At 36.8% G+C, this 14,945-nt stretch overlaps 1 protein-coding gene across 1 annotated transcript in view; it reads right to left on the minus strand.

Moving 5' to 3' along the window:
• LOC108136225 overlaps nucleotides 1-14,564 on the minus strand; it is a 106,250-nt gene extending 91,686 nt beyond the window's left edge. The window contains exon 1 of the mRNA XM_041707136.1: nucleotides 14,006-14,564. The gene's annotated coding sequence lies outside the window, so the exon portion shown is untranslated. The remainder of the gene's footprint in view (nucleotides 1-14,005) is intronic.
• Between the last annotated feature and the right edge of the window lie 381 nt (nucleotides 14,565-14,945).

Below are 14,945 nucleotides of genomic sequence, written 5' to 3' on the forward strand. Positions count from 1 at the left end.
TAAAATTACACTTGCAGCGGGTTGGATCCCCCCATTTTTTTTCGTTCGTTGGGATTTTTTTTTATAATTTCTTTTTTTTAACACAAAACGTCAAAGAGAGAAACGTTGACGTTTGTGGTCCTCGCATCCGAATGACAGGGGAGATGCCCCGCGAGTTCGTTAAACCTTCAAGCATCGAAGTTTTCATTTCTTCGCCAACCAGGAGCAACTAAATCCTTGGCTGCCTGTCCCTGTGCCTTTTTCTCCATGTATTTCTTGTTTTTTGTTTTTTTTTTTTTTCAAGCCCGCGGCAGGTCGCGACTCGCTGGCTGAGATACTTTGATGCCAAGTGCTGGGTAGCAGCTCCCTTTCCGAATCCATGGTAACACTCGAAAAGTTAGTGGCGCTGACAAGGCTCACACGACAAAAGTCAATGACTGTTGTCCGGGTTGGGCTGTCCTGGGGATCGGCTCTTTTTTTGCCCGGGGGTGAACCAACCCGGCGAGTGCGAATGCGAGTGCGTTGCGTTAAAATTTAATTAACAGCCGACACAACACGCACTTTTCCAGACCCGAGGAATGAGGAATGGTGGTCGAGGGAAAGCTAAAAGCACTTGACACCTCGCCAATTGATATGCACCACTCGGATCCGGCATTCTCTAATTGCAGCAAACACCTTTTATAGAACTACAGAACTTCCAACTCCCAACATCAAACTACCATGTTCACAAGTCAACTAAAGTCTTAAAAATAGTTTCTAACTGGCATTTGTATTATACCTTTGGCTGAGTTAACGAAACAACCCTCACCGACTTTAAAGTATAAAGTATTAAATTTTTTTATATCTATTTTCTAATTTATAATTTATTTCTCTAAATTATTGTGACTTTATTCTATGAATATCTACATTAAAATAACGTTGGTTTACTTTCAACTCAATTTTATATTAGCTATTCATGGCCCATCATACATAGGTTTCAAAGTCTAAGTTAAAGAGGCCTTCCTCCTTAAAAATGGTTGGAACTTTTTCGATTTTTCTTACACTTGTTCAAGTGTGAAGCGAATCCCACACAATCTTCGGACTTTCTTTCTTCTCTTTACTTGAGATCCCAAAGACTTGTCAGCTAATTGTTGGCTGTAGAGTTGGATTGCAGGGTTAGATGGGTTTATCTAGCACCTGTCAATTGATTGTCAATCTAACATGCGATCGAGGGAAGTGTCATTAAAAAGACTTTTAGAGTTCCAAGATAATCAGGCATCGCTTGGGAGTTTCACAGTCTCTCGAAATATTCCTAATAAGTTGGGAAACTTTTAGAGGTTTATTTATGCTAGGCTGACATCTGACAAAAATGGTTTGTAGATAAATACATAACCAAGAAAATACAAACAAAAATTCTTCTTTATATTTATCTTAAAAATGAATCAATAAAATAAGTAGGAAAAAACTCCTGGTGTCTTCTTGAAGTCCAGGGAATTTTAAAGAAGGTGAATATACCAGCAAATTACGCGTTTCATCACTCTACCCCATAATTAGGTATAGTTTCGTGGCAGGCATGCCAACAAGGAATTGGCTCACTTGACACCTCCTAAATGATGTCCTGCCCCAGGGACAATCCAGACTTCGTATTGTACATACAGCCCAGTATCGGATCGCACACGATCCAGCCCAAAACTCATCTCGGACATTGTCCGCTAATTGATTTTGCCGCTTAAGTTTACAACGCGTAAATTTCCCGCTGAAATGCAACCGAAACCGCATCCAACGCAGTCGACTGGATGCGATGTGATGCGGCTGACCTCGAGTGTCCATCGTCCAGTGTCCACTGTCCAGTGTCCAGTACCCACTGTCCCATGTCCAATGCACAGTTGATGGTAATCGGCTTATGACCGCCTGGTTATTGTGGTTTCTCCGCCCAGAGTTTCCCCTTTTTCAGCTGAACTTTTAGTTTTGTTTTTCCCCGGCTGTTTATTTTTTATATATTTTTTTTTTGTAAATGATATGCGTGCAAAAGTGACAGCGCTAATGGGCAGCAAAGGCTGTCCTACAGTTTGGATCCATCTCAGCAAAATACACTGGGGAAAACAGCAGAGGCTTATTCCTTAAATCAGTCTATTATTATTACGACATTACGACATTAAAGAGTAAACTTTCTCTTTAATAAAACAAACAATTCTTTAAAATAAAGTTCATTATGTATGTATAATAATTTCAAATATAAATTCGTTTTATTATATCGAGATAATCAATTAGTAAAACTCAGAAAAGCTTATCTTCAATTGAAATGAAAATATATAAAGTATTTTTGTATCTTCAAATCTATCTATCCATTTATTGAAATTTTAATGTTTGTAAAATACAGTTTTCATAAGAACCTACGAAATTTTATAATTTCAAGTCTTTTCTTTCAGTGTGGGCTCGCCGTGGTCCATCTGCCGCATCCTAGAGCTTGATGAGACCGTAGATGATGCGCTCAATCAGATGCGCCCAATAAACTTTGCGGCTACTTGGCATTGTTCGAATGCCGCAACGGCAGTTTGGCGGTCCAGGAGCAGTCGGGGGGCGGTCGGGGGGTGGACCTGGAGCGGACCGGGCGGAACGGGCGGCCGGAATCCCTCGCTAAGTGGCCAAGTGGTGTCCCACCAGTTGTTTGTCGGTTGATTGCTGTTATGTGCTGGTATGCAGCGCTTAACACGCCAAGTCAATTAAATGTTCGCTTCCGCAACTTGGCGACTTGGCCGAAAGGAAAGTGTAGCAGCCGGGATGACTTCAGTTGAAATCGATGCACTGAGCGAAAAAATTAGGTAACCAATGCTGGCATAAGCTTTTTGTAATCCTTTATATCACTTTTGCATTTGCTTAAAGGTTTAATATTGTTAAATACAACATTGTTTGTATCACTTAAATTTGAATATCAGGAAAAATAACCACTTTTTTAACAAATAATCTTAACTCGTTGCTTAGCTAATATTGTAATTTTTTTTTAAGTCAGTGATATAGGTATGTTTCCCTTAGTTTGTCTGACTATCTAGTGATTTTTTAAGTGTACTACTGGCTTGCCAGTGGCAACTCAAAGCAGCAACAATGAGCTCTGTGTGCAACTCATGTTTGATGTATCACACACTTGGACGTGGAATTGGATGACGATGACGATGAGGATGAGGATGGAGAACCCAAGCCAAGGATATGGATATGGATGAGAATGGATGTGGATGTGGACGCTGGGCGAAGTGTCGATGAAGTGTTTATGGCCAAACAGCAAATATTCGCGGAGCAGCCATTGTTTTCAGGCCCAACACCGCGATGTGAATGTTTATATATAAATATATATATATATATTTATCTGAATCCGGATCTGGACCTGCTGCTGTGGTGAAAGTGATACACTTAAGTGTGTGGATGGCTAGTTGATGGGGTGTCGAAATTTTTGGAATTCCCGTTGCGTGTGTGCCTCAAGTTTTAGCTATAATGCAATAAAAATGGGTTTTCTACCACTAAATAATTTTGTCATAATTTTTGGTAAAATTTCCATACTTCAATTTCTGTTGACCTAATTATTTTAGCCCTCAATCAATGACTACCCTCTATATTCCCACTTTTTGATTTATTTATTTATCAAACTAACAATAATAAAGGGATTTTCTGTACCACCCTTAATAAAATACTGTATATTATTTTATTATCTAATAACTAGCTGGCTGCTCAAATTTTGAAGCAGAAAATCTAAATCTAAAGTAATTTTATGTCCTTAATAAATACAGCAAATTATTTTATTATCTCTAAACCATCTGGCTGCTCAAATATTGAAGTATTTCGGTCATTAATGTAATGATTTTATTTAGCGGGGAACAGAGGAAAAGAAAAAGGAGTACAGACGAATCCCTGGTGAGGGAATTTGAAGGAAAAAACCAGAAGATCAGGCAGTGACTCGACAATTACCACAGTCAACATTGGACATTCAATTCGCGCCGCGTCATCGTTTGAATTTGCAGCCATTTGCGCTGGCTGTGGCTGCCGTTAGAAGTTGTGGTAAATCGCAGTGCAAGTCGCAGTTGCAGCTGAAGTCATCGCAGCGGCATTAACAATTAATGTGCCACAGCTACTGCTGCTCCACTTGGCTTCACTCCGCTGCACTTCAATCTCGGACAGCTCTCGACCAACTCACCACACAAAAAAAAAACAAATAGAATGGCAAATTAGCAATAACATTTACTTGAAATAATGTATGCCTAAATAATTTAAAGACAATATATTATATATTTACCTTCTCCAATAAAAACATTACTTTCATTTTTTTAAGTAATTAAGTCGTAAATAAAATTATGTGAGAGCTTCTAGTTCTTAATAAAATAAATATTTTAGATGATTTTTTACAGTGCATTAATCCTCCTTCTGCAAGACGTTCATTAAAAACGTTTAAGGCGGCGGGTAAATTATAGTAATTGCGCATACGCCGCGTTAGATGAGCATGACAATGGCAAATTGTTTGGCATATGACAAAATGACACCCGAGCGAGGAGGAGCCCTTCTTGGCCAACACTGCTGGTGATTCTTGAGTTGCCCAAAAGATACTGAATATAAATTAAATTCTGTGATAGATAAGAATACAAATTTTGGAAGCCTAATAGATTTGATTAATTATAATAATCCTTAAAAGTTATGTGGTTACACATATTCTATTACTCCTCAAATTTAGGTAACTACGTTATTTAAAAATTTACAAACATTTTACTTCCAGAAAGTTTAAAAACTAGATATGATAACTATAATTTGCGGAGCGAAGACACTCAAGAAAATCAATTTTGGCCTACAAACTCAGTTCCGCTGAGCGCAGCAACTAAATTTTCCGACATTACAATTTACACAAAATCCCCATTTATTTGCCTAGTAACGAACGCCCCTGCGCGGTCCCTTTTTTTTGTTTGCCTGTGGGACACATAAATTAGCCGGCACTAAAGAGAGTCAATTTCGCTGCACATTATGGCTCAAATTATCAATGCCCATAAAGTATTTCCTCTTTGGCCGAGGGATAGGAAAAGTTACTGAACAAAAAAGCTAAAGAAAAAAGATGCCTCCACACAAAATGCGTTCATCACGTTTCCTCTTTGCCGTTTTCCTTTTTTTCCGTTTAGTACGAAATAAATTTAAGGAAAGAGTTTCGTCCTCTTTAGGAAGAATCTCCAAGGGGGTGGTGGTAAAAAGGGGCGGGGGAAGACTGCAAGCTGAGACGCCCACAAATGCTAACAAGTGAGCGAGATGGCAAGTGCGAGAGAGAAAGAGGGGGAGCAAGAGACAGAGCGAGGAAGATGCAGCAAATCTTCTGGATTCACGCTTGAAAACTTCAGCTTCCTTTGCACTTAAAAAAATATTTATGTACCATCTAAAAATACTTAAAAAATAACATTTTCCATGTTACACGGATTTATTTTCAAAATCGTTAAAAAAAGTCTCTTAATAACTAGAAAATGTTCCTTCACAATTCACCATAATCATCACAAAAAATTGTATTACTTACAAAATATGTCCTTTAAAGTTTAATTAAAACCAAGCATTGAATAAATATTTAAAAGTAATAAAATCAATTGCAAAACTGCACTCAAATGTTTTTGAAATTACCAGAATTAAGGGAATTGATTTGTTTTTTGTGTAGCTATCTTTTTAACCTCGCTTTTCTCCCGCAACACCGTTATAAATAAATGCACGTATTGCCATTACATTTCATTGTTCAGCCAACAGCTGCCAGCGGGCCGCGAGCAAAATCGACCAGAAAGTCTGTAACCCCCTGCCATATTTTTTTTGGTCGAAACCCCCCTTCGAGCCTCGGGGGCATCCCCATCCTGTTGCCTAAATGGCGTTAAATATGGCATTGATGATCATTATCAGTGAACCGACCGAATCCGCATCCCGTTTTTCCCCCTTCTTAAGCCATTTTTTGGTGTAATCCAATAGCCCCATCACGTCCAGAGCTTTATGTTGAGGTGTTAAGAATGTTTTCTTTTTCGCTTTTTTTTTTTTAATTTTTTCATTGCTTTTTTTTTTCTTTTTGTTTCTTGCAGGCGCTAATGAACTCGGGCGGCTGGCAATTTAAATCGTAAAAAATAAAAGAACGTTTCTCGTCACGAATTAATATTTGCCATTCCCTTGGTGCCTACACCTATGGTTGCTGGAAGGAGAAGGGGGACTCTCCCCCTTTTCCCCGAAGTGGCAGACGTCTAATGAATGCTCCTCCAACGCCTGTTGCGGCTGCCGCTTCATTTCCCGATATCGGGAAACGCCTACCCAGAGGCTCATTTATAATTTTACGCGAATTGCCAGAGATATTCTCCCCTTTTGGGATCCCGATCCCGATCCCCCCCGAAGTCCACAACTCTGACTGTTGCAAGTTCACGATCGTGCTGCACGTTTTGTGGCTTATTTACGGATACACCGCGAGTGCAGATCCACACTGAAAGAAAATATGATCGCGCAATGAGAGATTTGGGAAATGGGTCAGCAAAAAAAATGTTGCCACAAAATTTGAAATTTAACTTGACAACAGAATAATGCGATGGTCTTAAAGGTAAAGCCCTTGGCTCTAATGCAAAATAGTGATGGCAAATTTTGTGTTTAGATATAAAAAGAAATACCTTTAATACATTTTGTTTGCTTGCATTTATTTTCGCTTTTTTTAATTACCTAATAAAATTAAGGCTAAAAAACAAAATTAACTAACTAACTTTATAGACTGTAGATTTATTAAAATTGTTTATTTTTATTATCTTAACACCATGCAAATGCCGATATTATCTTGAACTAATTTTAAATCCTTAGTAGTTTTTGTCTTTGTGTTTGGTGCACAGTCGAGGGAAAATTGTTATGTATTCTATTTGATGTGCTTATAAAAAATTAGTTATCTTAATGAAAAATCCCCCGTTGTGAAACTTATATATTTAATTTTTTTTTCTGTGCAATTACCTGAACTCCTGCTAGCCTAACAAGTTGCCGATTGGCCTGCTCCCGCTCTTAACCCCCTCTTAACCCGCCCTTAACCCCCTGCCACCGTTGTTCTTGCACATTAACTCCTCTGCCAATAATCATAATAATTTACGACCACCCAACAGCGAGGTTCGCTTTGCAAAGTGGGAGAAGCCTTTTTGTAGGCACTTTGTTGCCATTGCCTGCACTGCAACAGGGGGCGTGGCTCATCTGCATGTAGCAGACACATCTCGCAATGGATCCACAGTAAATTTAAATGCCGATTGCTGGTGGCCACTCAGGGGTTTTACAGTGGAATCACAGCGAAGAGATGGAAAGAAAAAAAATCGATTTTACTTTGAATAATAATAATATACAAATAGTTTCCTAGACTTGTAGAAACACCCAGACAATTGGGTCGAAAGCCCTTTCAACCGGAGCGTGATCAGTCCTCGAAAGCCCCTTCGCAGTTAAAAAACTAAAGTTTAACTTTGACCAACTATAGTTTTGCACTCGATCGACGTCTAGACACATTGGTCCATTGAGAGTTGACCAGCAGAAGTAAACAAGCACAAAGGCACTGAAAAAAAATTGCTTGCAATGCCATTTATACAAATTGTTGTCCAAATAAAAATGCAATTTAAAAGGAAAATGCTTTCTGGCAAATAAAAAAAATATATATATTTTATCCAAATTAAATTAAATGAAATACAACAAAATGGATTATGTTAAAAATAAATTACAAAAAAAAAACACAAAGAATTTTTTACTTTCCTTGGCATATGCTAAAATTGGCAATTGAATATATTATGGTCAAATATTGCAGATCAAATTTTGGTTATAAGTAGCTCATGCTTTCGAAATGAAATGTATTTTCCAGTGCACTTGTACCCAGTATTCAAATAAATCCCGGCATAGCTTTAGTGGGTGCAATAGATTGTGGTTTTTGGATTGGGCGTTATTTGTTGGCAGTAAAAGTGCTTCATTAGAGCCCAACTTTTCATGTTTGTTTGTTTGGTTGCAGCTGCCGTTTTAACTCGATTTTTCGTTTTAATATTTGTTTAATTGCGCATAATTAATTGATTTATAGGGCATTGTTTGCCCTGCCATCTTTCTCTTAGTTCTCTTCGTTTTTTTGTCTCCCCCTTCCGTATTATTTTCCCTTTGACTGTGTATAACCGCAGAATTCATTTCAATTTGCGGTTTAAGTGGATCCCCAGCAAGCGCCAGGCACCTGACCCATACCCGTACCCGTTCCCATTCCCATTCCCATTCCCAAACCGAAACCCAAACCCAAACCCAAAGCCAAACGCAAGCCCAATACCTTGGCTACCCCCATCTCATTTGATTGTGCGGTTAGTTTTGGGCCCGTAATTAATACAATTATGTACCGGCAACAAATTGAAATCAATTTCGTCTGATGGGACCAGCAGCAGGCAGCTGGAAGCTGGAAGTCGCCATTCAGCAGATTCTCTGTTCTTATTCTCCGGCCGGCGGGAAAAGCAATTTTCATAAAAGTTCCTCATCTCGGCAGCGCTGTCAAAGGATGCAAGTGCCGCGGGAGTCGCTGCCTCCATGAGTGCGAAAATTATATTTAAGTGAATTTTTAGCAAGCATATGATAGCACGAATAAGGAACACCCTTAAAAGGTATGTATTTTCCGTAAGTAAGCTACAGAAATTATTACGGTTGTTTAATGAATTGGGGAACTTAAAGGAAAATATATTATTGACGGACTTTACCTTTGTTATAACTTATCGCAATTGGACACACGTGTCAAATTATTTGTACGAGTTCAACGAGGTATGAAATTATACTATTGCACCAATATATTAATTTTTTTTTGGCAATATACTTTAATTTTTTTAAACAGCTTTGATAGCACCCCATAATAAAGAATATACTTAATGATTAAATTCTGTAAACTTCGCCTTAATTAATACATAAACAAATTACATTTACCAAACGTCAAAGTGTTTAAATATTAATTATGTTATAAATGAATTTAATTACTTGGTTTATGAAAGCTTTGTATTATGGCTCTAACTTACAAAAATTCTACAGTCGTTGTTATATACAAAGAACATAATATACAGTGATTTTCGTTTACATTTTAAACTACAACACAACATTTAAGGACATTTGTTTCACTTTTTTGACCAACACTACAATGGACAAACGATGACAGCCAAAGCTCCTGTCTGGCAGTTTTTCAACTCTCATTTCCGAGCGCCACCAGCAAAGTCAACAAACCAAATTGCCAGAGTGTATGAAAAGTGTTGACAAACACGCCGATGTGAGTGTGAGTGGGAGTGTGGGAAAGGGGTGTTTGATGCCAAACAAACAAAAGAGCGGCTGGCAGGCAAAAAAAAAATTTTAACAAATGAATGGAGAAGAGAGCAAAGAAACAAAAACAAGAGCAAAACGAAGCGATTACATAAATTCATTAAAATTAAAATGTTTGCCAAATGGAAGTCATGCAAACAGCAGCCACAAACAAGCAAACAGAAGGCGGCCAGATAGACATAAAAGGACTGGGCATCGAGGATGCAGGACAGTCCAAACAGGACAGGACAGGACAGGACTGGAGTTGGAAATGGAAATGGCGATGGAGCTGGAGCTATATATAGATGGGGGCCGAAACGACGTTCACGTTGCATATGCCAGATGTCAGTTGACGAGGACCCAACGAATCGAGACGAAATGGAACGTATGCAAAAAAGGAGTAGCGTCTCAACTCTTTACAATTAAGCTGAATACAAACAAGGCATCTTACAAAAAAAAAAAAAAAAGGAAGGGCTGGGATAAACCTGCCATTCTCATATATTTATATTACAATTTCTTAAAACTCTAAAAAATTTAATAAGTATTTAATAAGTACTCGCATAAAATAAATATCATTAAACTACTTCCTATTTTAGCATTAGAATGCATTTCAGAGAGAAAAATCTAATTTAAACAACGCTTTGACGGTTTATGAAGAAAACACTTAGATAAATCGCAAACGCAAACACAAACTTAAAAACCAAAAGAATACAAAGAACACAACAAAAATAATATATATATATATGCAAAATAAATAAATACTTGCTAAAAATTATATAAATGCATATTGTGATAGGAGCTTTAAACATATTTTCCTTTCTGTTACTTTTTCGCAAAGTGTAAGCTTGCACCGACTTTCAGCCAGTCATTCAAGCCAGGATGGAGAATCCCTGTTGACTGATTCTGCTGCCAGACAATACTAGGCCTAGACCCCCATCCCCCTCTGCACCCAGTGAATCCCCTTGTTCCCTCCCATCTCGGCAACAATAAAACACTGTGAATGACAGACAGAGAAGTTCACAAGTTCAAATGCAGACGCGACTTAGACAGTCCGAATGTCCAGCGGGGCACGATGGGGTTGCATTTCCAGATTAAAGTACAGTGGGGCCTCACAAAACAGTAAGGATTTTTTTTTTTTAATTTTAGATATATATAAATGGTTTTTAAAAGCATTCGACATGTAATCTTACTATCCAATATTTATTAAATTTCTTTAATTTTCTAAGTTATAAAATCTTTAACTAAAGCAATCGTTATGTTATATTATTCAAATAATTTTAATGATTTTTTATCAATTCTTTCGAAATGCTACTTAAAATTAATGACATATGTATGTACATAATCACCAGATTATTTAAAGTTATTGGAACAGTTTAGTTTTGGGCAACCACTGTTCAATTGTACATATGTATGTTATGTAATTGTTTGTTTGTACGTGGGCCAAATTGCAATGCCATTTACAGCAACAACTGCAACAGCAAACTTCTTTTCAAACTCCTTCTCCTTTTTTTTAAGCTCGTTCTTCATTCGCACAAAATGATGTGTATAAAATGCGCATAAATAAAACGGTTGGTAGCCCACAAGAAGAGCCGGAATAAAATGAAACACAACGAAAATTTACTTGGAATCCTAAATGCTCTACGGTTGTGAGGTAATTAAGAAACATGAAACCAAAACTTAAACATTTTTAGTGGGCTTAAACTTTTTTCCTTGAGATTAAATGTATATATAAAAACCAAAAAATTTTAAAATATTCAAATTAAGAAAATATTTAATATAAATTATTTTATTTTTCATTGGTATCTCCAAAAACACCTCAAGCATTTTTAATGTTTTTAACGAAGAAAACCCTTGATTGTGTAGTAATACCTTTTAGGCAGGGTATACCGGGGGCTTAAGCTAAACGGTACATCTAAAAAAATACCCTAAAAAATCAAGGCCTGCGAAGAGTAACGGAAAAAAAAATGCCTTCGAAGGCTGCGCATGCGTGGAGCTTAAATGCTTTTGGCATACGTCAAGTGCCAAGCGTTTCTGTCTCTCTCGACCGACATGATTGCATCTCTTTCTGCCGCGTATCCCCATCTCTTTCGCTGTCTTTGTTCCTGTCCCTGTCCTTGTCTCTGTTCCTGTCCAAAGTCGCATCCGTGTCTGAGACTTTGGCCCGTGAGCCGAAGTGACGTCTCGTTTTCGATGTTGCCCCGGCAACAAAATGTCATTCGTTGCGCCCGTTGCACGCATTCCTGCACCCAACCTCATCCTCCTCATTCAAGTCCTTGCACTCAACAAAATTATTCAGTTCAATGTTCTTGTGTCTTTTTTTTTTTTTAATTTGCACAGCTTTCAAATAAAATTTTAAAAGTGTTAAGAAATTTTTTATATGCTGTTCAAATGGTTACGGGACCAAAAAAAAAAATTAAATCTACTACCATTTTAAAAAATATAGTTTTTGGTTAAGAAATAAATATAATAAATGAATGGAGATGGTATAACTGTTAAGACTTGCACGATTCTTGGCATTTAAATAGATAAATGACTTCCAAAAATATTTTATTGGGTCATAAATGTAAATGGGCTATAATCTATTCGCGATTTTTAAAAAATTCTCACAGTGTGCATATCCTCATGCGTTAGGCGTTTCGCATTTTTCTTTCCGTTGTCTCCGTTTTTTTTTCGCTGCTTCAATTAGAAATTCATGATTCGTGGCGATTCGTTCATGCCCGTAACGGGCTGATGAGGCAACTCTGCTGTTTATTTTCATTGCATTAGGGTTGCCAGGTCGCCGGGAGAGTGGTGCAGGAAATCGCACCTTCGCCTGGATATTGAATATATTGGGTATTTGGTATTGGGGAGTGGCTTAATGGAAATTTATACCAGTCGACATCATTACAAAGTTTAATTTTCTCTGTCCGTTAGTTGAAAGTTGTCGTTTTTTCTTTGGTTTCTCGCCTGCAAGGGTTCTCAAGGGACTGTTTTTTTTAAGATGCCCTACAGATATTTAAGCTAGTTAGATTTAAAAACTCGTTTTCTTTTTCGGTGTTTATAAAACGACATAAGAAACCATCCCTTAAAATATATTTTTTGCTTAACAAATTAAAATTTAAAAAAAAAAAACGTAAATAATTTATTAACATTAAACTGGTATCCCAAGGTTAAATCCTTCTAGTTTAAATTCTATGGCCAACATTGAGTCAGTTGGACTGGCAAATTGCATTTAATTAACACACAGCCACTTTCTGTCATCGGGCATTATTATCGTCATTATCGTCCGCACTTTGCATTCGAAATGAAGTCATTACAACGAGAAGTCCTCCGACACTCATTACATAATGCTGATAATTTCATTAAATCCGCAATCGCTCAATTCCTCAACGCCAATAAAAATGCGGCACAGACGCACGCACTTGATTCTCTCATTTATTGCTGATGTAGTGGAAATGAAAAACCCCGGCTAATTTGTCGATGCATTTTAATGGCGGAAATTGTTGATTAATTTTTTGTTTCCAACTGGAGAGGGGAAAATGAGAATTAGATGTGTGGATCGTTAAAACGCTTACAATGTTGTCATGTGCTTAACAGTAATGTTATTTATTGCCAAGAACGTCATAAAAATGAGATAATGACAAAAGCTTCTAAATTTTGGATATTGGTCGTATGGCCTAAGAAAATAAAAACACCATCTGTCATAATAAAAAATTATTGTTTTGCGGTAAATTTTAAGAAATCTTTGAAGATTTAAAATGATATTTAACTCAGCACCATAAGATCATAACACTCATATAGTGTGCTAGACCTCATAAATATAAATTGTAGATCCCGTAACACTTTTAATTTATATTTATATTACGTTGCAGAGTCTCCACTGTAAATGGCGGAGGGAATGGAGGCAAAGTTGCTTAGAAAAGGACTGGTTGCCGGTAAAGTCCCCTCAAAAGAGAGCGGCAATAAAAAGCCATTGAAGTCAACTCTAGTGCAAAAGTCAATGAAACTTTTATTACCAACATGCCCCACGCATACCCCACTTAGCAGCAGGATTATGGGGCGGTTAGCTAACCCTGGGCTGGAGGCGCCACAAAAGAAGTGCAACAAACGACTTTTGTTTCAGGAAAAGTTGCGTAAAGAAAAAATATACAAAAAAAATGGCTCAGTGAATCACACTTACTCCTTCGCTTTTGGAATTTCGAATCCACCCTTTTCCTGGAATGTCAACTCTGAACTTTTTGCAATTAACCCATGAGAAGTGGCCTACATAACCACTAAGCTTATTTCCCCCCATTTTCCGAGGGTCCCCATTGATTGGAATTTAAAAAAGGACCGGAAAATGGGTATTCAGGAAGCTGTAAGGGATATAAAATACTAAAGAGGAATTGAAATAAATGACTCTTAGCAATTGGCTTTTATCTACCAAGACAAAATACTAAAAATATCTTTAAAAAGAAAGCAAATAAAATAACTTTAAAGGAGTAACAAAAATTAAATTGTTTAGAAAACTTCCATTTAAATAATATTTTTGCCTGAAATACATAACCTTTGTATTTATTTTCCTACGTATTTAGTATCCTTTGAAAAAACATTTTAAGGGTCTTAAAATCCCTTTAGTTTCTTACCTACAGAAAGCCGATTAAATTTCTCGCCTAGCCTATGATATTTTAACTTCTAAATTAAATTCAAATACAAATTATTAATTTGATAGATAAATTTCGCAATGAAGGTCTACACACCCGAAGGTCTATGAACCCGATTAAAAACTCACCAGAATTTATTAAGTTGTCTCCCGGGGCTGTGCTTTAGATTCCTATGGGGTCTTTGAACTTTCCAACTCCAAATGGCACTCCAAATATATAATTTAATTGCGTAATTAAGCCGCCGGCTCCGACTGCAAATCGAACTGCAAACTAAACTCTAGGGAGTGCTGTTGTTTTTGTTTTCTTTTTAACTTTTTATCTATATATTTATTTATTTATTTTTTGTCTTCGCTGCGGGTGCATTTGCAGGCTACCAGTTTTCTGACAGTTGGCAGTTTTGATGTCGTTTTACTCATGTTGCTGTCGATCTCATTGAATACCCACTGGTGTCTCTCGGTTTCTTTAGGTTTCTTTGCATTTTTATAATTTTTGTTTGCACAGAATTTTTGCAGCTTTTTAAATGAGCCTTAAATACGGATTTGGCTTAATTGGGATTACATTAAAATGGTTAGAGACATTTTTCTGTGGCACTTTAATTTTTGCGGCACTCCGGTTGTACAGCTTTTTACTATTTAATTGTGGCTTTTGTTGTACACATGTGGCATTTGGGTTTTTTTAGTTGTTTGTTTAATTTTGTTGTGGAATTTTAATATCTACACTTGTTTTTTGATTAATTTATGTATGTGCAAGTATTCTAAGTAATTTTGTTATTGCTTGAAAAAACAGTTTTATTTATTCATTTTTGATTTTGTTCTTAAATTGTTTTGAACTTGAGTTTATTTCGATTATTTTTTTTACATTTTGGGGCTATCATCACAAACTCGAATGTATTTACTGTTAAAAATTAATTTCAATATTAATTATTGAAGCTATATTATTGTAGACTTAATTAAATTTTCAAAACATTTTGGTTGTTTATTGATTTACACTTCCCAATTGCTTTAATTTTGGATATATTGCTGTCATTTTAAGTTATCACCACAGCTTTCCATTTTTTATACATTTTAT

The sequence above is a fragment of the Drosophila elegans genome, unplaced genomic scaffold (assembly GCF_018152505.1).
Source record: "Drosophila elegans isolate 14027-0461.03 unplaced genomic scaffold, ASM1815250v1 contig_149, whole genome shotgun sequence".
In the NCBI taxonomy this organism is placed as follows: Eukaryota; Metazoa; Arthropoda; class Insecta; order Diptera; family Drosophilidae; genus Drosophila; species Drosophila elegans.